Source organism: Carcharhinus amblyrhynchos, chromosome 13, assembly GCF_965287045.1.
Source record: "Carcharhinus amblyrhynchos chromosome 13, sCarAmb.v2.hapA, whole genome shotgun sequence".
NCBI lineage: Eukaryota > Metazoa > Chordata > Chondrichthyes > Carcharhiniformes > Carcharhinidae > Carcharhinus > Carcharhinus amblyrhynchos.
This window is the reverse complement of record NC_137336.1, coordinates 52,282,245-52,306,183: the sequence shown is the minus strand read 5'-3', so window position 1 is coordinate 52,306,183 and position 23,939 is coordinate 52,282,245. Positions and strand designations below refer to the sequence as shown.

Sequence of the window (23,939 nt, the reverse complement as noted above, 5' to 3'; positions counted from 1 at the left end):
AAGAAATGCTCTATAGAGTCTTTACTTCACCTGTTGAGCTATTTCCTTCTCTCCATTTTCAAAGAGAAACAAAAGCTTTTTCCAGTTAATGCAGCTGACATATTTGCCGAGGCCGTCTATCAGAAGCATAAGATAAACAGATATGTTTATCGTGCAATTTTTTTTTTACTGTCAGGGTTTAAAATGCAACCACTGTGAAAACTGTACTTGTGAATAGTCAATGCTTTTCTTCTTGGAGTAATTTGCAAACACCAAATTAAAAATTTCACTAATTTTCCACGATGAGATGTTAAATTCCGGGTTCTCATTATTGGACTTAATGTTAAAATTAAAGGCTTCTCGATGCCAAATGGCCAATATAGTATCAAGACAAACATAAGACCGGCAATGAAACCAATAATCCATGTTGAGTTTTTGATGTGGAAGCAACAGGGAGACTGCAGATGGATTAGAGTATCCTCAGGTTAGAATCAGGGGAAAAAAAATGGCCTATGTGACAGAGCCTGGTTGCTATCCAGTGACCTCTGCTGGAAATTTGTATATGGACAGTAGGTTAGAGGGGGAAAACTGCAGAGCCCACAGCATCTGTCCAGAAACACAAAAGGCAAAGCAATAATATCCAACAAGATTCAGTACCTTCATGATAGGAATGGCAAAAGAAAATTGGATTTGAGAAGGGCATAAAACAAACAAGTTTCTGTTTTGTGTTGATGTGTAGGCAAAACAACATTATTTTTTCATGGACCAAGATCCACAAACAACAATGAGATGAAAAACCTGCGGATATATCACTGAAAGAACTCCTCTTTAAACAAAAAGATGCCACAGGAACTTTATATGTCCAGCTTTACTACAAGACAAGACACATGGTCTCATGGTTAATAAATCATCCAAAGGGTAATGTCTTCAACAAAGAAGCATTCCCTCACTGTGTCCCAGCTTAGCAGCTCAAATTTCTGGTGTGGAGCTTCAGCCTCAGATTGAAAATCTCTATTTCCAAAATTCTGGGGTAAATCAAAACACCTTGGGCATTAAAAATTTAAACTATGATTCAAGTCGTAGACTCCCTACAGCGCAGAAAGTGGCCAGTCTATTGACTCTGCCTGGACTCTGAAAAAGCATCCCACTCAGGGCCTCCCCTCTGTCCTATCCCTGTAAACTTGTGCATTTACCATGGCTAATCCATCTTTGGGTTGTGGGGGGGGGGATCCAAGCACCTGGAGGAAACCCACACAGACATGGGAAGAACGTGCAAGCTTAGTCAGCCAGTCAAGGCTAGAATTGAATCCAGGCTTCTGGTGCTGTGAGGCAGCAGTGTTAACCATTTTGCTTCCTGTTAGTTCTTTGCATTCTGCCCCCTTCAAACTACTAAATACGCCAGGTGCTGGAAGGGAAAGATTTTGCTTTGAGAGTGCAATAGACACTGGAGAAAACTAAAAGGTCAGTTTCAAAAAAGCAGAAATACAGTTTAGAATATTTACCATTCCTTGATAATTTAAACAATTCCATCCAGTCAAATATTCAAAACCTTGCTGCTGGCTTTCTGAAAAGACTGGGCTGTAAAAGCATGGGAGGGGTTGATGTTTAAATGTAAAGAGCAAATACCATTACTTGCATGTACTGTTAATCATATCCTAAAACTTCCCAACTGTTGCCCCCACTTTAGAGTTGACTGAACAGTAGAGACAATTCTACAAGAATCATAACTTCACAGAGGCAAAACTGAATGGTTTCTTCCTACAGCACCTGTGGGAGGCCTGCCAGAAAGATAAAAGTTGCACAGGTATCAATCTGTTGCTGTGTCTAACCTGCAGTTGAAACAATGCAATTTGGCAATCGGAACTCATTATGAAACTGTTTCCAGGAGAAATAGTTCCAAAACACAATACAAGGTTGTACTTCAGATGGCAATATCTTGAAATTCTCTTTCACTTTATGCTTTCCATCCCAAAATCAAATACTGATGAAGCTTGCCAGGAAAGTTCTACCAACGAACCATAATTAAGTTGTGTCTGCATTCAGCATTTAAAAACTTGGTATACCATTGATTTTAACCCATAAACTTATTTCTCATAGCCACACAGATTTTTCATTATGAATTCTTAGCTCAATATTTATAATAGAATTGTCAAATGGGAATATAACATTGTTGCAGTGTATTTAACAGTTTCCTATTAGTGGTGGCACTGGTAGGAGGGCATAATAAGTGAGAATTTATATGGGTAGTTTCTTTTATAAAAGCAGGCATTGGAAATTGATTAAAAAAATTGAAATACTAGGCCAAACCCATTGGATGTAGCAAAGGCCACAAGCCCTCATAACATTCTGGATGTTGTCCAGAACTAGCCATATCCCTAGCCAAGCTGTTTTAATACAACTACAACAGTAGAGGCAAAGTGTATACTGTTCTCACACAAGGAAAAACTGGATTAGATTTCCAGTTAATGACCATCTCACCAGTCTGCTCACAATCATTGGCAAAGTGTGGGAAGACGCTGCTGAGTGTACTATCAAATGACACTTAAGGATTTTCCAGCAGCGCTCATCCCAGGGCCAGAAAATCCCGCCTGAAGGCAACAGATCTTTGCACAGTCCGCCCCCTATCTGCTACGATTCCTGCAGTGGACAGGATGGGAAAATTCCACCCTTACTCAGCATAACTTAATGACATTTAATTTGGGATCTACCAGGCCCACTCAACTCCTGACCTCATTATAGTCTTGATCCAAGCATGGACAAAAGATCTGAATTCCAGAGGTGAGGACAGTGACTGCCCTTAACATCAATGCAGAATGTCACCAGGTGTGGCTCCTGGAAACAGCAAAAGTCAGTGGGAATATTCTCCATTGGTTGTAATTTCAGATGGATATGGTTGTTGGAAGCTAATCAAATTAGCACAAGGATATCACTACAGGAATTCCTCAGCGTAGTGTCTTTGTCTGCTTCATCAATGACTTTTCCTCTAAAATAAGTTAAGCGGGGGTGTTTGCTAATGATTGTGCAATGTTTAGTAATATTTACAACTTTTAAGATACTGAAGCAGTCCATGCTCACAGACAGCAAGACCTGAGCAACGTTTAGGAATGGACTGACAAGTGGCACTAAATGCAAGAATCAGCTCCAAAAAGAGAGAATGTAGCCCACTCCTCTTGATGTTCAACAGCATTACTATCACTAATTGTCCCACTATGATCTCCTGGGGACAGGGGAGGGAGGGAGGAAACCCAAACATTAACTTGACAGCCACTCGAGTAATGCAAAGACCAGGTGGGAGACTGGGAATTCTGCACTGAGTAACTCACCTCTGACTCCCCAGAGCCTGTCCAGGACATAAGTCCCAATTGTGGTGGAATACATTCCACTTGTCTGGATAAACGCAACTTCAACGACACAAGAAACTCAAAACAATCCAGGCCAAAGCAGCTCTTTTGATCAGCAAAATTTCCACCAGCTTATTTATTAACTTGTTTCACAACCAAGTGGCTTCAGTGTGTACTATCCACAGGACACACCAAAGCAACTTGTCAAGGCTCCTTTGGCACCATCATCCAAATGTATGATGCTCTATCATACATTTATCCTCTATCGACTCAAGGGGGTGGGCAGCAGATGCAAGGGAACATCCACAAGTTCCCCTCCAAGTCACACACCATTCTGGTTTGAAATATTTTATTGCTCCTTCAATCACGTTAGGTCAAAACCTTGGAACTCCCTTACCATCTGCATTAGTGTACCATACCAAATGGATTGCAGCAATTCAAGAAGGTAACCTTTCACCAATTTCTCAAGAGTAATTAGGAATGAACAATAAATACTGACCTTGCCAGTGCTGCTCACATCCCACAGATTAATCAAAAAGAGGACAGAACATGGGGAGTGAACACCCGAGTTTCCTGGATCAAATCACCCTGCTCACTAACCATACTGCACCTGAAGACTACATTCAATCTCAACTCTATGTGGTGTCACTCGAGTAGCCCAGCCCAACCAAGACCAACAGCTGAACACTAACTATAACAATTAATGTTGCAGTTTAATATAAAGGAACAACTGTTCCACGAACATTTGGAAGTTTGTTTTTTAAGAACAGCTAAAATTACTATAAATAAAACACTAACTGGTGGTTGCTTTTTTCAATAATTCAACCTGACATTTTATAGATATCCTATCAAGTCAAAAAGAGTTGAAAGTTGCAGATTATGGATCGGGAAGATAATACATAAATGAATTTTAAAGTCTTTTTCTATGTGTAAAAATAAATTGAATCAGAATGTTGTACGGTACTTCTGAACTATAGATCGAGAAGAGATAATCACAGTATTTAGTACTGAACTGTAAACAAATAACATTGCAATATAAAAATATTTAGTCAGTCATTTAGAATTGAAGGAATCCATTTTGTTAATTCATTCATAAGATGTGGTCATTGCTAGCTAGGCCAGCATTTACTGCCCATCCGTAATTGCCCTTGAGGAGGTAGAAGGGTGCTGTCTTCTTGAAATGCTGCAGTCCACGTGGTGTGGATACACCCACAATGCTGTTAGGGAAAGAGTTGCAGGAGTTTGATTCAGCGACAGCGAAGGAACAGCAATATATTTCCAAGTCAGGACAGCGAGTGGCTTGGATGGGCATTTCCAATGTATCTGCACCCCTTGCCCTTCTTGATGGTAGTGATTGTGGGTTTGGGAGCTGCTGTTTATTAGCTGGTACACATGGTTAGAACATAGAACATAGAACATTACAGCGCAGAACAGGCCCTTCGGCCCACGATGTTGCGCCGACCAGTTACAAAAACAATGACCCACTAGCCTATACCAATCCCTTTTCGTCCATAAACCTATCCAGAGATCTCTTAAACGCCCCCAAACTAGATGCATTTACAACTGCAGCAGGCAGGGCATTCCAATCCCTCACCACCCGCTGGGTAAAGAACCTACCCCTGACATCTGTCCTGTAGCTACTACCCCCCCTTAATTTAAAGCCATGCCCCCTCGTGCTAGCTTTCTCCATCCGAGGAAAAAGGCTATCACTATCCACCCTATCTAAACCTCTAATCATCTTATATGTTTCAATAAGATCCCCTCTTAGCCGCCTTCTTTCCAACGAAAACAACCCTAAATCCCTCAGTCTCTCCTCATAGGACCTCCATTGTGCTTCAGTGAGGAGGGAGTGAATGTTTGTGAATGGGTGCCAAACTAGTGAGCTGTATTGCCCTGGATAGTGGCAAGCTTCTCGGGCATTGCTGGAGCTGCAGGCTGGACAAGCGGAGAGTGTTCAATCCTTGTGTCCATGCTTAGAAAGAGATAACTAGACCAGTTATCTAATTTTCTCCACAGCATTCCAATTGATTTCCTTTTCAGGTATTTATCCAATTTCCTTTTGAAAGCTATGGAATCTACATTAACCAAGCAGGACCAGATCAAAATAGTATGCTATTTAAAAACTCATCAACCCAGGTCCTTCAGCAATTACTTTAAATCTATCCACTATTATAACCCTTCAGTTTTGAATGTCACAATTAAATTTACCCTTAACCTTCGCTGCTCTTAGCACATCAATCCTAACTTCTCCAAGTTAAAAGTTCCTCATCCCTGGTAACCCGCCAATCAATAACTTAATTAACAGGTTTAAGTTAACTGTGCAATTTTAAAGAAGTTATTCCAATGCAATAAATTAACTGAACATTCTCTCAAAGGAAAAGAATTGCAAAATTCACATTTGGTACAAACTTCAACATGATCCACACACTTTAAATCTGACAAAATAAATCATTCAGATCATAATACTAAATGTTTGAATTAAACTGATTGCTACTGCAATTGGAATGAAGTTTACAGTTTGCCAATTCTGAAAAAGAGATTTTTAAACAAACGTGTGCACTGCCAATTAATCTTGGACAAAACAACTCCATATTCTTGACTGAATCTATCACAATGCAAGCGTTCAGTACAAAATTGAACACATTTGGTTGCAGCTTTAAAGTTGTAAGAGGAACTGCAATATTATATTCTGTCAATGTACAAGTGCATGTATGTAAATTAGTTTGACAAAAGTAAATATATTTGCCATTTTAGAATCTCAAGACTGGTATCTTTATCAGTTGACATTGAAAGAATGGAATCAATCCTTTTTATTGTGACTTCATTTTGGAAACATGTCAAAGTTTGATAGGTCAACACAGCTAAAATACTGCGGTAAAAAACAGCAGCAACGTATGCATTGCTCTTGCGTAAAATGAAACAATCCCTTGCAAAGAATGTTTTAACTTTACAAACAGAAAAAAATTGTAATTTGAATACTGCTCATAGTTTATCTATGAGCGCCACCTAGACTAAAAGACTGGTGGTGCAGGTACATGTTAAGTGCAAAGCTAACATGTTTAATTATAAATTAATTTCAGAAGATGACATCAAATATCAAATTGGATACAAAAGCAATAACCGAAGGCGTAACCTTTATCCATCGTAAAACCTTGTTATCCACAGTTATGAATTATGATTGTCCCATTGTTCTTTTCGACGCACTACTTTACTGGAGCGGGGTGGTGGGCGGAACAATTCTTATAATACAAAATTAGAAGAATTCCTGATATTATAACCACTCTTCATAAAAACCTAAAATGCTAAATTTACTTTAAATAAAACAGGAAAAGGAAATGGGCTGTAAACTACATTTTTTTCTTGCAAAGGCTTAATGAAATTCAATATAAATGTTTGAATTTTTAATATTTAAAAGCATTATCCATAATAATGTAAAGTAAGATGGCAGAGTTGAAAATTAATTAACATAATACTTACAATAGGCATTTAAGAAAATAAAATCAATCTAGGAAAGATAAAATGGAGAAGTGCAGGCAGGAAAACAGACATGTACTCAATTTGAACTGATTCACATCAGCAACGTACTCCAGTCTGAATATGGCCCAATTTAAAAATTGCTCTAAAGTGGTTCAGAAGATTGTGGGCAAAGTTAATAACTGCCAGAAATTTCTACTTAGAAATGTTATTGCACCTGCTTGTTATGAGCATTCAGCAAGACTGTAGATTACGGAGGCCACATTTAGAATTATCTGAAAAATTTTGCATACGAGGGCTGTACGGTGCCAAGCACTGCTGTCTGTCACTGCCAGCGACCTGGGTTTAATTCCTGGCTTGGATCACGATCGGTGCAAAGTCTGCATGTTCTCCCCATCTGTGTGGGGTTCCTCCCACAGTTCAAAAGACTGATTAGTGCTGATTAGGTGCATTGGTCATGCTAAAATTCTCCCTCAGTGTATCCAAAGTGTGGTGGTAGCAAAGTGTGGTGACTAGTAGATTTTCACAGTAACTTCATTGCAGTATTAATATAAGCCTACTTTTAACACTAATAAATAAATAAACTTAAACAATGGCTTTGAAGGTATGCCACTTTTTTTAAAAACATGATTCAGGAAAAAGTGACCAACAGTTCTGGAACTTTGAGTTCCCATAACGGGTGTCTGATTTAAATTAGAAAACAAGTATAGTTAAATATAATAAATATGGGAACAGTAAATATTCCATTGTTTTAATAGATTATCAAAGCTAATGCAAGTATTTACATAAAATTTTCTTTCAAGGCACTTCCCTGAAGATAAAAACTTCAAGGGTTGAATTGCATTTTCTAATTCCATGTTTTTCTATGGAACACTTCTGAAAATTACCCAGAAGATTGAAAATAATCTTGGAATTAAAAAAGGCTATTGGGTCTGCTCTTTCCCTTCACCTGTCACATCTGCGCTGACAACAACTACCACTAAAGTTGTGCTAATCTCATATCTTTGGCTATGTCACAGATTCCTTTATACCTTTTAAGAGGAAGCAGTGTGCTCTTATAACTGTGTACTATTTTTCATTATTAAAATGACTCTTCGGTGATCCTAGCCATTTAAGTTCCACGCCTGGCATCCAAATTAGTCGACTGTCAATTCAAGGCTACCACTCTGTCAATTAAGACAGAAGGTTGCACATCAATCCTGAGTACAGTACAGCAGGTGTACTACATTATTAAGGATGTTCTTTTCCATACATTGCATCAGATGGGTGCAAACAATTCCATGGCATTTATTCAAAAAGAAGTAATTCCTTCTCAGCATGCTGGCTAATCGTTATCCCTGAGCCCAGGTACCAAAACAAGTTCTCTGGTAATTTATCTCCAGAGAGAATGAGAACATAGCAAAGAAGAAAGGCAAGGTGCACAGAAAACCAAGAATCGAAGGGAAGAATAGCACAGAAAGAACAAAAATTAGATGGAGGAAAAAACACAGTCTCGCATATTGTTGGAATACAAGAACGTTACTGGAAGGAGTGTTATAGGTAATGTTGACGAGCAGCAGGCATAGATTGCCACATCGAGTTAAGCTGTGATGGATGTAGGGAAATCTAGCTTAAACATAAGCAGGAATGAAAACTTAATATTCTTGGCTATGCTGTAACCAAAAAGGATAGGGAAGAAAAGAGGGAGGGCCCAATACAAACAAATACAAATGTCCAAACAAATACAAAGTTCAATAAAAACGTGCAAAAGATACAAAATGGGCAAAATGAGTGTATGAGAAAATATTAGCAGGTACATATAAAAAGTAAAAGAAACATTAAAAAGGGTTTTTTTTTGTTCCAATTCAAGCAAGTCCAATTCAGAGTCTCAACAAGTTGAGACATTCCCAAGCCAAGCTGATGAGACAGAGCTCTCACCTCCTCTCTTGGGCTTGATCTATATGATCCAAGCTGATTGGAGTAGGCATAGCTGCTCCTCCAAAGCTTGATCTCATTTGCATCTTAGCCAAAGGGCGAGATGCCGCTATTAAAAATTGCTTCAAATGAAGCTAAAATGTAACCTAATGACTTCAAACATGACTTCACAGCATGTCGATACTCGATTGGGACAAATTGTTCATGTAAAGGCAGTGGCATGACTGAGATATTGAAGAATTACTTTGTATTGGTCTTCACAGAACAGGAGAATGAATTTGACATCACAGTGGAGGAAGGACGGCAGGCAAATTTCGGGCATCTTTAAAATAGACACAAGTCTACATGGGTTGCCATTACTCAAATTTGACAAATTACCTAGCCCAGGTGGTTGTCGAGGGAATCTAGTGGAGAAATAAAACATTAACTGCATCTCTTCTCTTCTTGGATACAAACAGAATAGTAAATCCTTCTTGGTTGTTCAAAAGGCAGTATAAATCAGTAACTACAAGTCTGTCTATCATCATTCACGAAGGCCTTTGTCAAGGACAAATTTAATTCTCACTTCAAGAAACATTAATTAGCAAGGAATAGTTAGCCAGTTGAAAGGTAAATCCTGTCTGACTAATCTTGAGATTTTTAGATGAAGGGAGAGAGAGGATTGAAGAAGGTAGTGTAGTAGTTGATGCTTTTCTGACTACAGAAGTGTGCAGTGAGATCTCCAGGGACTGGTATTGGGACCACTGATTTTTAATATATAAAGGATCTGGATATAGGTGTAAAGAATATAATTTCCAAGTTTGTGGGTTCCATCAAACAGAATAGTTAAAAATGAGCAGAAAAGTAGCAGATTTCAGAACGGCATAGACAGAGGGCAAGTGTGAAATGATGCACCTGAAGAGGAACACGGTATCTTCTGAATGGTACGACTTCAGAGTTGGTGCAAGAGCATAAGGGCTTGGGGGTGCATATTCAAAATTCCATGAAAAACAGGACAATTTGAGAAGATAGTTAAGAAAACGTACAAGATACTTGACTTTGTAAGTACAAAAAGGCAGTCATTCTAAAGCTTGACGAATCACTGCTTTGGCCACCATAAGCTGGAATATGGCATACAATTCCTCCTAATTATGTACATTAGAAATCCATATCCCATACCTTTGTTCAGACAATTAAATGGCTCAGATCCCTTGCATGTTAAGCTTTCTGCAACCTGGTTGCAGCATTCCACAAAAAAAATGTTATTTGACTAAATATTTTTCACTACATTTTTTAGTCACGGCTTTCTAATTTTTTTTTCTTTGTTGCCAGCTTTTTCCCAAGCAAACTTTCAACACAATTAGCAATTTACTATTAATTTCATACATGTTAAAAAGTCTGGATGCGAGTGAATTTTAGCATCCTCTGGTGGCAAAATAAATTGTGAGCTCTAAAAATTAATTTCAACTGTGTCAACAACTATTTAAGAAACTCGGTTTTCTCCAAATTAATGTACCACAGCACAATGGCACAGAGGTTAGGGTCCACTGCTACAGTCCACTTCTGGCAAAGGGTGGCTGTGTGGAGTTTCTCCCTGTATTCGCATGGATTTTCTCCAGGCGCTTCTGTTTGTTCCCGCAATCAAAGTATGTGCAGGTTACATGGATTGGCCATAATAAATGCGCACAGTTGTTGGGCCAGATTGCATTGTGGGCCTTGGTAACCTGGCACAGACCTGATGGGCCAAATGGCCTCCTTCTGCAATATTGGGATTCTATGGTTCTAAATCAAAATATGCAATTCTGCACATTTTGTTTGATTGGAAACATATTTAGTTCCATATCTGTTTTGAGTTATAGTACAATCCAAAAGACGAGAGCGCAACAAAAAAAACTATTTATTCTTTTAAATTAAAAGATAGGAAGTTACTTTTCAAAAAAAAAATTGACAAGTCATAAGCATCAGTGGTAAGGTCATTATTTATTTCTCAACCCTAATGCCCTAGACGCGTGGTGGTCAATGTGGTGAAGGAACTCAACAGCACTATTAAGCAGAGGGTCTCAGAATTTTATCTTAATAACCATGAAGTTATGCTAATATATTTGTAAGTCAGGATGGAAAAAGATAGAGGGAGGAAACTAGAATATGCTTACTGCCCTTGTCCTTCTAGGTCGTAGAAATAACGGTGAGTTACTGCTGCCGGTATACGTTGCAGTCACAGTGTGCTGGAAGTTGGAGGGAGTAGAGAATCAAGTGGTAACTTTGTTCTGGAAAAGCTTCTCAGGTATTCTTGCAGCTGCACTCAGCTGGGAAAGTGAAGAGTATTCCATTGCAGTCCTAACTTGTGCATTGCAGTTTTGGGGCATTGCCACAGTATAACCAGCTTCTGACCTGTTCACGTAGTTGCAACATTTGTGACATAGAACACTACAGCACAAACAGGCCCTTCGGCCCACAAGTTGCGCTGATCACATCTTTACCCACCAAGCCATAGGACTATCTGTAACTCCCAATGCCATTAGATCCCATATACTCATCCAGAAGTCTTTTAAAAGACCCCAGCCAGTTCGCCTCTACCACCACTGACGGCAGCCGATTCCACTCACTTACCACCCTCTGAGTGAAAAACTTACTCCTTACATCTCCTCTGTACTTGCTTCCCAGCACCTTAAATCTGTGTCCTCTCGTAGCAACCATTTCAGCCCTGGGAAATAGCCTCCGAGAATCCACCCTATCCATTCCTCTCAACATTTTATAAACCTCTATTCAGGTTGCCTCTCAACCTTCGTCTCTCCAGGGAGAAGAGACCTAGCTCCCTCTTCATAAGGCATGTCTCCCAATCCAGGCAACATCCTTGTAAATCTCCTCTGCACCCTCTCAATAGCTTCCACATCCTTCCTGTAGTGAGGTGACCAGAACTGCACACAGTACTCCAAGTGGGGTCTGACAAGGGTCTTATAAAGTTGACACATCAGTTAACTTGTTAGTTAATGGTAAAACCCCTTTATGTCGTGATAGGGGTGCATGAATTTGGAGGGTGGGGGGCAGATTTGATGATGGTAATACCAATGGACGTTATATTGAGATGTTACTCTATTGTTGGTGATAGTCATTGCTAATCATGAGCATATAGCACTTAACTACACTGGGATGACACCTTCCATGACTTCCTTGATGACTGAAAGTAGGCTTACTAGGCCAAAGTGGATTTGATCTGCTTTTTATGGATAGAACATATCTGGGCAATCTTCCATTTTGTCAGATATTGTAGCCATATCAGAAGAGTGCCACACAAGATGGAGGATACCTTCATCATGAAGATTTGATTTTGTCTCTGCAAGATAACATAGTGGCTACCTGCACCAATTTTGCCATGGACAGACTCACCTGCGACAGGAAGACTGGGGAGAATGAGGTCCAGTACACTTTTGCCTCATGCTGGTTCTCTCACCAGCTGTGCAGACCAAGTGTAGCACTTGGATGCTTCAAAGCCAGTCAAGGGCATTGAAGTCCCTCACCCAGAGTACGTTCCATGCCATTACTACTTTTGGGTGTTTCTGCCAAAATGTATTTAACATGGAGATTTACAGCTGAGGGAGGGTTGTCCATGGTAATCAGTGGAAGGTTTCTTGCAGTGTTCCCAAGATCAGGAGTTTATAAGGCTGCCCCCTAAATTATATTTTCTTGTTGTTTAAGCAAATTAAGTTTGAAGTTCATTATTTGTGAAGAACCTTGTAACATGAAGACATGATGTGGGGTAAATTATGTAGGTATTAACTGCTTTCTTTACAGTCAATTTAAAATACTTAAGAAGTATGTTTCTCAAATACATTCACTTGGAAACTCGATAACTCTTTTAGGTGAGCATGGAATCTCAACAAAACGAAAAGTAATTAGCATTTAAACTAATGGCTTTGTAACAAGTTTAGAGTATTAAATCTGTCAGATTCCTCATTATTTCCTAGATAAATACATTCATAATTAATAAAACAAAATATTTATACAAACAACTTGTGCTTATGTGCAAGTTTTAAATCTGCCCATTTACGATCATAGTGGAGAAGCAGAGATGCAGCAGAATTTAACAAAAAAAAGTCAATGGCTCGCCAACCTCTCCCACTGTCCCACCCACAAGGGATCCTGTCACAGGCAAGGTCAAAAATCCTGGTCATGGTCAAAGCAAAAAATTCTGAGAAGACTTTCAAGGGGCAAAGGAGTCAAAGGCAAAAGGCACATCACTGGATCAACAGAAGGGAGAAAGAGTAGTTGTTGTATGGATCGATTCAAAACAGGAAACCCTGGTAACAATTCCTTTCTCTGACATCAGTTCAAAACTCTTTATTGGTGTCTGCAACGGGTGGGGGGTGGGGGGGGGGGGGGATCAGAGATAGAGACAGAGAGAATAAAAGGAAGATAATGGAGGGACATATCATTGGTATTTGCTCTATAATAGTGTAAACTGTTATGAGACTTGCAGTTGTGTATTTTTCTTTAATGAATGTTCGACTTTAGGCTTATTGCTACATAGAACTGGGATATTTGCTTACATAGCTAAACTTGGCTTGCGCACAAGTTACATTATCCGCAAAACACTAAACAGCCTTGCACTGTAGATGATTAATTCTATAAATTCAGAAGGCGCACAGAGACCTAAATATAATTCCCAGTCACATAACACCTAATGTAAATATTTTTCATTTTCAGTTTCTACATTAAAGGTTAATATTCCCTTGAATTATACTTTAAGAAGTTGAATTTTCATTTTTTGCTGTGTGTTGATACCACCTAATTGCTTAAAGTACGTTCTTTGTGCTCATAATTAATCTCAGGAGTATTGATGCTGGAGATTGCTTTGGGAAGATGAAGAAAAACGGACATTGCAATTTTTGCTTTAAACTGACTGTCCAAAAAAAAAACTCCTTTGGTTAGCTGCATGCAATCCAAACTGGGGATATTATTCTGTCATCACTCTTGGTCCAGACAACATGACCCCAGAAAAGGTCTAATTCCTAAAATAAAGAACATTCTCTACATGCCATCCAATCTATCCAGGTAGTAGTTGTGTTTTTGAAACAAATACGCATCAAACCCACAAGAATGAGACCTGTGCCATTGCACTAGTTTATTCTGACAAACCTGAATTAAATAGCAAGGCACTAATCTGAAAAAGACTCATGACCTTGCAAGACCTGAGACATCAGGTGAAATTGTGGTGAGCAAACAATACACAAAAAATAAGAGGACCAAAAAGGTACAGAAATCTTCATGCAAGTATTACCATACATAGGAGTATAGGCTGGCCCTAAAGAAGTGCCATAACATCAGCTGCCAGAACTAATTTGCCATATTCTGACGAAGGGTCACCTTGATTTGAAACTTTAACCCTGTTTCTCTCCAGAGGCTTTTTGGTCTGTAGGGCATTTCCAGCATTTTTTAAATTTTAGATTTCTAGCATCCTTAGCATTTTGCTTTTGCCAAAGCCAGGTCTTGATGCTTATTACATGCACTAATTACTCTGTGTAGCATATTTGTTTAAAAAACTGGAAACTCAGGGATCTTTGGAAAGCAGGCATGAAACAGGTAGAAAAGCCTGTAAACTGCCATGCACTTCTTTGTTAAAGCTTGGAATGTAGTTCATCTTCCATTTAGTTGTCCACTGTTTGGTCACAGTGAAAAATGAATCAATCTCTATACCTTGTGAATTGGTTTTGTACAAGAGACTTAGTAACTTGAGCTCCATTGTCTTGTACTTATCAAAATAATTGCTCTATTCCAACACGAGCAATCAGAAAGTATGCAAAGGTAGTAGATTGCGAGAGCACACTGAGGTAGGGGAAAACAAAAAACACAAAGGATTACACAAACAGAAAACTACACAAAATCAAGCAAATGAATTGCAAGATAAACAGACAATAGCTAAAAAAACATAGTTATGTAGCTAAATGCTATCTTTGAATCCTTGACCTTTTCACGTCCATTGCAATAAATTGACTAAGGCTCAATTCACCATTCTGCATGGGCAACGATATCGAAAGGAGTAGCAAGAATCACTTGATCTGCTCTTTTTGAAATGGTACATCTAACTCAATAACAAAAATATTAGCTGAAAGGATGTACCAGATAAGAGCCAAGATGAATTCAACTAAGGCTAAAGGAGATATCATTTGAGCTGAGAAGCTAAATCAAAATAGCAAAGAACTACACTTCATGCTAAGTCAGCTCCAACATCAATATATTTCTACAGTACACACATTGACATTTAATTTCTAGAAATTGTAGAAGCCCCAAATAAGTTGTCTCTGATCAAGATGTTTCTTAAACTAAATCAAACAAAGTGAAAACGCAAAGAAGCATTATTACAGCCTAGGTATTTACTCTTTCGAAAATACCTTTAGGCTTTCAGCAGTTGGTTATGCAAATATACACAGAGGAAAGGGGAATTTGAATTTTTCAGCAATCAAGGGTCATTAATTAAACAAAAGCAAATGCTACTACAAAATATAAAAGTAATAGTTCCCAATGCTCAACCCCCAAAACTATCTATATGCTTTCTAACCACCCCCAAAATTTAAATTATTTTTATTTTACTTATTATTAGTGTCACAAGTAGGCTTACATTAACACTGCAATGAAGTTACTATGAAAATCCCCAGGTCACCACATTCCGGCGCCTGTTCGGGTACACTAAGGGAGAATTTAGCATAGGCAATGCACTTAACCAGCACGTCTTTCAGGCTGTGGGAGGAAACCCGAGCAACCGGACGAAACCTACGCAGACATGGGGAGAATCTGTGCAGAGTTTGTGCAGAGTGACTCAAGCTGGGAATCAAACCTCGATCCCTGGCACTGGGAAACAGCAGTGCTAACCAATGTCCCACCCCGATAGTTTACAATAAGAACACCTATCTTTGAGACACAATTTACATGCTACAGTTCATTTACATGATAACATACATTATTTGCAGTTGACAGTGATAACAATGAGCTAACTTTAATAGTATTGCACAGAATGTCTGAAAAGCAAAACATTGTGTGTTAGGTATTAAGATCCTGGACCAGAATCCCAAATAACATTGGGAAGCCAGACAATTTTTCCATTTTGGTATAAATGAGAATGGAGTACTTCACTCCAGGAGCAATTCCACTAATAAATTAGGGATATTTTGTGTTAAAACAAAATTTAATAAAATAGCTTAACTATAATTCTGGCAAAGGAAGCAGCTTCACTATTACCAATCTGAATAATATTTAAACAAGAAGGCTTAATTCCTAACTTATCACTGTTACAGTTCCAAATAAAAAAAAGACTTCTTAGATTCAAAACCTACTTTAAATTAGCAACAAAGATATACTTGCTAAAAAAAGGGGTGTAAACAGCCTTGAAGCTTTCAGAGAGACTTTGTGGAGAAAGCAGCTTGCAGATGTCTTTTTTTTTAAATAACCCCAGCCAGAATTCAAAAGCTGTTTTCTCTGCTACGTACCGAGCTCCTCCCATTAACTATATTTCCACGTGACCCTGTCAATCTATCCCACCTTCCATTCCTTTAATCAAAAATTCCAGGGGACCATTTCTTTTTGTAAACTGAAGTCCATTAGCTCTCTCCTAAGTAAACAAATGGCTAAACCCACCATTATCCTGCCTTCCCAGCATCTGAGTTGTATTCCTTCCAGATCATGTCAACTACCTATAGAAAAAACTGCCTGCACAGTGATACAATGGTTAGCACTGCTGCCTCATAGCGCTAGAGATTCGGGTTCAATTCCAGCCTCAGGTCACTGTATGTGGAGTCTGCATGTTCTCCCCATGGGTTTCTCCCATAGTCCAAAGATGTGCACGTTAGGTTGATTAGCTATGCCGAATTGACCCTAAGGTCAAGGGAATTAGCAGGGTAAATGTGTGGAGTTACAGGAATAGGGGCTGGGTGGGATTGTGATAGAGTTGAGGAGGAACTTCTTCACTCAAAGGGTGGTGAATCTCTGGAATTCTCTACCCGTTGAGGTGGAGGCTACCTCGCTAAATATATTTAAGACACGGATAGATAGGTTTTTGGTAGGCAAGGGGATTAAGGGTTATGGGGAGAAAGCGGGGAAGTGGAACTGAGCCACTTCAGCTCAGCCATGATCTTATTGAATGGCGGGGCAGGCTCGAAGGGCTAGATGGCCTGCTCCTATTTCTTATGTGATCAGTGCAGACTCAATGGGCCAAATGGCCTCCTCTGCAATGTAGGGATTCTATGAACAAAACTGAACTTTGAAACATTCCCCTTAAACATAAATATATATCTATAGCAATAGCACAAAAACAGCTGTTTTGTTTCATCCAACTTGCAAATACCTTTGATATCTGAATTATTTCAACCCTTCTAGGGCATTTATCACCCCAGACTCTAATCTCTTCCATCTCTAACTAGTCCTCTTGTGCATTCCCTACTATCTATGCCCACCATTACCAGTCATGCTTTTAGCCACATAGGCTCTACATTCTAGAATTTCCTCCCTAAACTTCTGCACCCCCGCCTCCCCCCCCTTAAAACCTTCCCCAAAATCTACCTTTTAGACTGAGCTTTTTGGTCACCTGCCCTAACAAATTTCCTCCTGCGATTTGATGTTTATTGTTGCCTTATATTTCAATAGAGCAATTTGGGACTTTTTTGCATTACATTCACTATAAATTCAAGTTTTGTTCTATTACTTTTGTCAAAGGGCAAAGAACATTTCCCCAAGGTAACAGTGCTCACTACAGTTAATTAGGAGTCAACTACAAAAGGAGCAGGGATTTTTTAAAACTTCAAAGATGAACACCATACAACAGCACTAACGATCAGTAAAAACCTCTCAGGTACCATAAAGATTTTCGGTGTATTCGTTGTGCTACAGAAATAATGGGCAACTGTTCAAAATTTGCCTGTTTTTTGAGCTTGAATATCAATATAAAATCTTCCTCAGCAAAAACAAATTGCCATGTTTGAGTCAATGTACACTGCATCACTGATGAGTGAACATAAATTATTGTTTGCTGCACAAATGAGACAGAGCTAAGGCTTTAAAAAGCCCAAGGGGTCAAGGACTGAGGCAGCAGCACCACACAAGTATTCATTACCATTTACCAATAAATCTAGAAAATGCTTACTGGGAAGGACTTATTGATCTCATTTCTCATCAGCAAAATACATTTCTAATGTATTTACTGCCAGACACATTTAGCAATTTTGTGAAACAGCATTAGCAGAATTTTTGATGTATAATAGCAAATGGGCAGTTAGTTCAATTAATTCTATTAGCTTGCTGCTACAACAGTAAAAGTGTTTAAACATTTGATCGAATTTAAAGTGAGCCTTGATCTATCAAATAATGTGTCTGCAGGTAGTTTTTTTTTGTTTACAGGTATGATACTATTGTGTACACATCTGAAAGCTCTCATGTGCCAACTATCCATCCTCAAAAAAGCAATCTGTACAGTATGTGGAAGCAGCAACTGAAGTCTACCATAGCCAGTACAGCAGTGAATGATTGAAGTACATTAGTCTTACTACCTTGTCTCTTGGACAGCACAAAATGACTGCTAAAATTCCATTATTGTCAATTTAAGTGAGAGGAAAGTGACTTGAATTTCAATTAGGATGGTATAACATGTTATTTCTCCACTATGGAATAATGAACTGATCTGGTATGCAATTAATGCAGTGTGAGAAAACAGATGCAATTCTGATAAGGCAAAATCACAGAATCATTACAGTGCAGGAGCAGGCCATTCAATCCATTGTGCCTGCATTAGATCCCCAATTGAGCATTATGACTTCAATGCAATTCCTCTGCTTTTTCCATATAACTCTGTACATTGTTTCTATTCACATAATGATCTAATGCCCTGATTGAAAATGCCTCCATCACACTTCCAGGCACGACATTCCAGACCTCAGTCACTCGTTGTGTGAAAAAGTTTTTTCTCACTTCACGTTTGCTTCTTTTACAAATCACTTCAAATCCGTGCCCTCAGTCTTGGACTTTTTACGAGCAGTAGTAGTTTCTTCCTATCTACTCTATCCAGCCTCCTCATGATTTTGAGCATCTCTATCAAATCTCCTCTTAGCCAGCTTCTCTTCAGGATAATAGTTTGTATCTCTCCAACTCATAACTGAAGTTTTTCATTCCTGAAACCATTCCGATAAACTTCTAGCACTCTCTCCAATACATCCACATCCCTACTATAGTGCCGAGAACTACACAATGGCCAAGGTCTAATTAGTATCTTGCATAAGTTCAGCATAATCATAGGAGGTTTACAGCATGGAAACAGGCCCTACGGCCCAACTTGTCCATGTCGTCCTTATTTTTTAAAACCCATAAGCTAATTCCAATTGCCCACATTTGGCCCATATTCCTCTATACCCATCGTACCCATGTGACTATCTAAATGTTTATTAAAAGATAAAATTGTACCCACCTCTACTACTACCTCTGACAGCTTGTTCCAGTCACCACCTTCTGTGAAAAAATTGCCCTTCTGGACACTTGTGTATCGCTCCCCTCTCACCTTAAACCCACGCCCTCTAGTTTTAGACTCCCCTACCTTTGGGAAAAGACATTGTCAATGTACCTTGTCTATGCTCCTCATCATTTTATAGACCTCTATAAGGTCACCTCTCAGCCTTCTACACTCCAGAGAAAAAAGTCCCAGTCCATTCAGCCTCTCCTTATAACTCAATCCATCAAATCCCGGTAGCATCCTAGTAAGTCTTTTCTGCACTCTTTCTAGTTTAATAATATCCTCCCTATAATAGGGTGACCAGAATTGCGCACAGTATTCCAAGTGTGGCCTTACCAACGTCTTGTACAACTTCAACAAAACATCCCAACTCCAGTATTCAATGTTCTGACAGACGAAACCAAGCATGCCGAATGCCTTCTCCACCACTCTATCCACCTGTGACTCCACTTTCAAGGAGCTATGAGCACGTACCCCTAGATCTGTCTGTTCTGTAACTCTCTCTGGCACCCTACTTTTGAACCAAGGCAGGACTTACTCAGTTAATCTACCAAAATGCATCACCTCGTATTTATCCAAATTAAACTTCATCTGCCATTTGTCAGCCCACTGGCCCAATCGATCAAGATCCCGTTGCAATTGGACATAATTTTCTTCACTGTCCACTATGCCACCAATCTTGGTGTCATCTGCAAACTTACTAACCATGCCCTCTTTATTCTCATCCAGATCATTAATATAAAAATGACAAATAACAGTAGGCCCAGCACCGATCCCCAAGGCAAACCACTGGTCACAGGCCTCTAGTTTGGAAGAGCAACTCTCTACAACTTACCTCTGGCTTCTGTCAAGAAGCCAATTTTGTATCCAATTGGATACCTCACCCTGGATCCTGAGAGATTTAACTTTAAGCAACAACCCACAACGTGGTACCTTGTCAATCCCCTTGCTCTTGCACTCTATACCCCTATTAATAAAGGCCAGGATACTATATGCTTTACGAACTTCTCTCCACCTGCACTGTCACTTCCAATGGTCGATGCACATTTACAGCCAGCTCCCTCTACTCCTGCACCCTTTTATGAATTTTACCCCTTATTTCATACTTGTCAGAATGCATCACCTCATCTCCGCATAGAAAAATTTGTAGGTAGGTGGCAGATATTCAATGTCCTTTTGAAGTTCTACACTATCCTCGTCAGTTTAGCATGCTTCCAAGTTTGGTGTCATTCACAAACTTTGAAATTGTCCCCCACACAGCAAAATCTACATCAGGAAAAGCAAGACCAATGGCCCAGAAGCTCCACAGCAAACTTTCCCCAACCCAAAAAATACTGATTGACCATTTCTCTCTGCTTCCCATCATTCAGCCAATTTTGCATCCACGTTGCTACTGTCCTGTTTATTCCTTCAGCTATAACTTTTCTAACAAGTCTGTTGCAAAGCACTGCACCCAATACCTTTTAAAAATCTAACTGTACCACATCAATAGCAATGTCCTCATCAACCCTGTTACCTCCTCAAAAAAAACTCCAGCAAGTTAAACAGGATAGGGAGAACTACCATAGCTTTCTGGTCAACCCACAGCTTTCCATGCGGCTTCTAAGTCTATCCCAAACAATTGTTTCTGGAAACTAACCTATCATGGAAGTTAAGGTGAATGGTCTGTAATTGCTGGGGCTGTCCTTACACCCTATCCAAGGGCATGACATTTTTAATTCTCCAGTCCACTGGCACCTTCAGAGTATCTAGAGAAGACTGGAGGATTACGGTCAATACCCTTGTAATTTCCATTCTCACTTCCTTCAATATCATTGGGTGCATCTCATTCAATCCAGTACCTTGTCAATTTTTAAGTACCAATAGTCTATTCAACACTTTCGCCTCATCAACTTTGAACCCTTTTCGGGACGGAGTCTATCAAAATCTTTTTTTTTTCCCAAACAATAAAACAAAAATCCATTAAATTTACTCAAATAATTTCATCTTTGACTTGGGAAGGCTACTTTTTCCAAAAAGCCCTTTAGGGTTGAAATCCCATTCCTCTCTCTGGCCACAATCAAATTGAACCAGATTTTTTTTAAACCACCACATCAGATTTTCCAAACCGTATCTCCTTTCCATTACCTCCCATCACAATGGACTACTTCCACCAAGCCTATACCCATCCATCATCAATTAGCAAAACCCTCATCCACAAACCCACTATTTCCAGACTTGACTATCCCAATGCTTTCCTGGCTATCAACCCATCTTTTAAACACAATAAAGCATCTCAAGGCACTTCACAGGGGCATTGGAAAACAACATATGACACCAAGACACACAACTTGATACTAGATAAGATGTCCAAATGCTTAATCATCATTGGTACACTGTAGCTACAATATGCATTGTCTCTGGGATGTGTTGCAGCAAGTCACCAAGTACCTTCAACATAGGCTGCACACTAATAGCCTTGACAATAATGTTTATATCCAGACAATAAATAGTAGATCCAAAACTCTGCTGTTCTTATTTCAATCCAGGCATCCACAATCACTGCATTCATTTAATTCATCACTGACTCTCAAACCACGGTCTCATCCTGATGTTCAAAGCTTTGGTTAAGTTCTTTTTATCTCTGTAACCTTCGCAAGCCCAATGTTCCTTAGGTGACACTACATCCATCTGGTTATGGCCTCATGTGCAATCCAAAATCCTCTGTCCATCACCGATAGCCATGTCTTCAACCATTTAGACCTCAGGCTCTGGAATTCCCTCCCTGAACATTTGATCCCTTTCCTTCTTTAGGCATCCTTTGAACCTATTTCTGACCAAAACTTGGTCACATATCAAAACACGTTCTTTGCTTTTGTGAAACACTGAACATTTTTCTTCATTAAAGGTGCTACATAAAACCAAGCTGCTCTGGTTAAACGATGCACTGTATTTCAATAAATGCAGTGATATTGGAGTAAATTTAAGGGTGCATAATTCCATATAGGTGGTTTCTAGCTGTTCAATATCAAACAAAACAGAGTAGGATTAAAAATATTCTCAATGACGAGTAATCAAATGCACTATTGATGCTGACTGGTTCAAGTATGCCCTTTATAGAAAGGGATTCAAGAGCATGATGGCAAATTACCTGCAAAGCCCAACAGCAATTATTCAAAATGTGGATACCTGGACACAAACTTGCTTTGAAATACCAATATCGCGTTCAAAATAGGGAGGGCAGTGCATTGGCTTAGATGCAGTAAGATTTCCATGTTAAGATTCACATAATGTAAGAATAACTCATTTGTTTAGCATGATTAGCACACAAGGTATTCCAGCATTGACCAAAAATATTAGGTCTTCTAAACTGCAGCTTATATTTATAAATCCAGGTGATCTGTACTGCTGAATCTCCAATCTCCTAAAATCAAGTTTAATTTTTGTGTTTTTCTTTACATCCACAGTCAATTTCATGTTTACAGCTAAGAAAGAATATGGAAAACTGACTGTTAATGTTACCTTATAATTGGAAAATAATGAAGTATTGTAATCTACGATGATGCAGCTTTCAAGTACAGTAAATGCCCAATTTAGTGCAAAAAATGACGACAAATCTTACTCAAGCCCTTCTTCGTGCTTAAATCCAAATATACCATACAGGAGTTGTTATAATTAGGTGAAGGACATTTTTTGATTATCATTTTGATACTGGAAAGATTTTACAGATCAAAGAAAACTTAAGTCTCACAAATAGGAGTTATAATGAAGTATTGTGTCCAATCCTAGGTACAGAACTTCAGAAAACGTGTGATGTCAGAACATAGCCATGAAGAAGCAGTGGTTCAGTGTTGCTGTTAACTTCAACCAGTACTGCTAAGATACTGTCTTTGATAGGAGGTGGACTTTAGTTCCTGCGCACAAGTCTTCAACTGTCTCATATAACAAGTACTGCCTTAAAATTGCTGACTGGTAAGACTGGACAGCCTTGGTCTCGCAATACAAATGATATGGATAACCAACAAGTTGGTGAAAACTGCAGCCTACTTAGATGCATGCTTAGCCTAGTCTCATTACATTGTTCTTTACTAGCACTGTAATGAGGATCAATCTCCATGCAAAACACCTTGTCATTGTCTAAAAAAATGGGGGTAAAGGACTACAGCACCAGGGCTGTTGCATCTATAAGTCTGTGATAGAAAAAAAAAGACACTTTGTTGCACTCGCTTGCAACAAAATACCAAACTATAATGGGGAACAACAATTATATGCATGAACAGAGTACCAACTAGTTGGCAAGTCGATGCTGGTTGGTGGCGCCAAAGGGAAATCTATTGCAAGGTGGCTTTTAAATTCACTTTTGCACATCACCATCCACTGAGTAACCATGAATCCTTGATGGTTAACTAACAACTCCAAATTTAGGATTTTACGATTATCATATATAACCAATACACCTCCTTTAGCATTACACAATAGAAGTAATCTTAAGGGTTAACGAGCAAAGGCTAACTGGACCACGCAGATGTTGAGATAACAACCTGAATGCAATTTGAACTAGTATTTATGAACAAAGTAGATCAGCAGTTGGCTGATGGCCCAACTTTTAAATTTGGGGTTATGTGATGCAGTAAGAAGTCTCACAATACCAGGTTAAAGTCCAGTTTATTTGATAGTAATCCCACAAGCTTTGGGAAACGGTGTTCCTTCGTCAGGTGTGTGGAAGGTTACGTCATGTGATGCCCCAGACATTTTCCAGCCAGATCACTAGGTGTAGTATTCAGCGG

At 39.1% G+C, this 23,939-nt stretch overlaps 2 protein-coding genes across 3 annotated transcripts in view; one reads left to right on the top strand and one right to left on the bottom strand.

Annotated features, from left to right (window-relative positions):
* The window catches only part of lrrtm2 (leucine rich repeat transmembrane neuronal 2), a 119,493-nt gene that overhangs the window by 4,768 nt on the left and 90,786 nt on the right, over positions 1 to 23,939 (top strand). Inside the window, exon 3 of one of the 2 annotated variants that reach the window (XM_080201697.1) lies at positions 22,942 to 23,162. The gene's annotated coding sequence lies outside the window, so the exon portion shown is untranslated. Of the gene's footprint in view, positions 1 to 1,666; positions 1,912 to 22,941 lie in introns of those variants that run through there. The other variant, XM_080201698.1, reaches the window with a different exon arrangement.
* The window catches only part of ctnna1 (catenin (cadherin-associated protein), alpha 1), a 172,664-nt gene that overhangs the window by 72,705 nt on the left and 76,020 nt on the right, over positions 1 to 23,939 (bottom strand). The gene's annotated exons all lie outside the window — the stretch shown is intronic.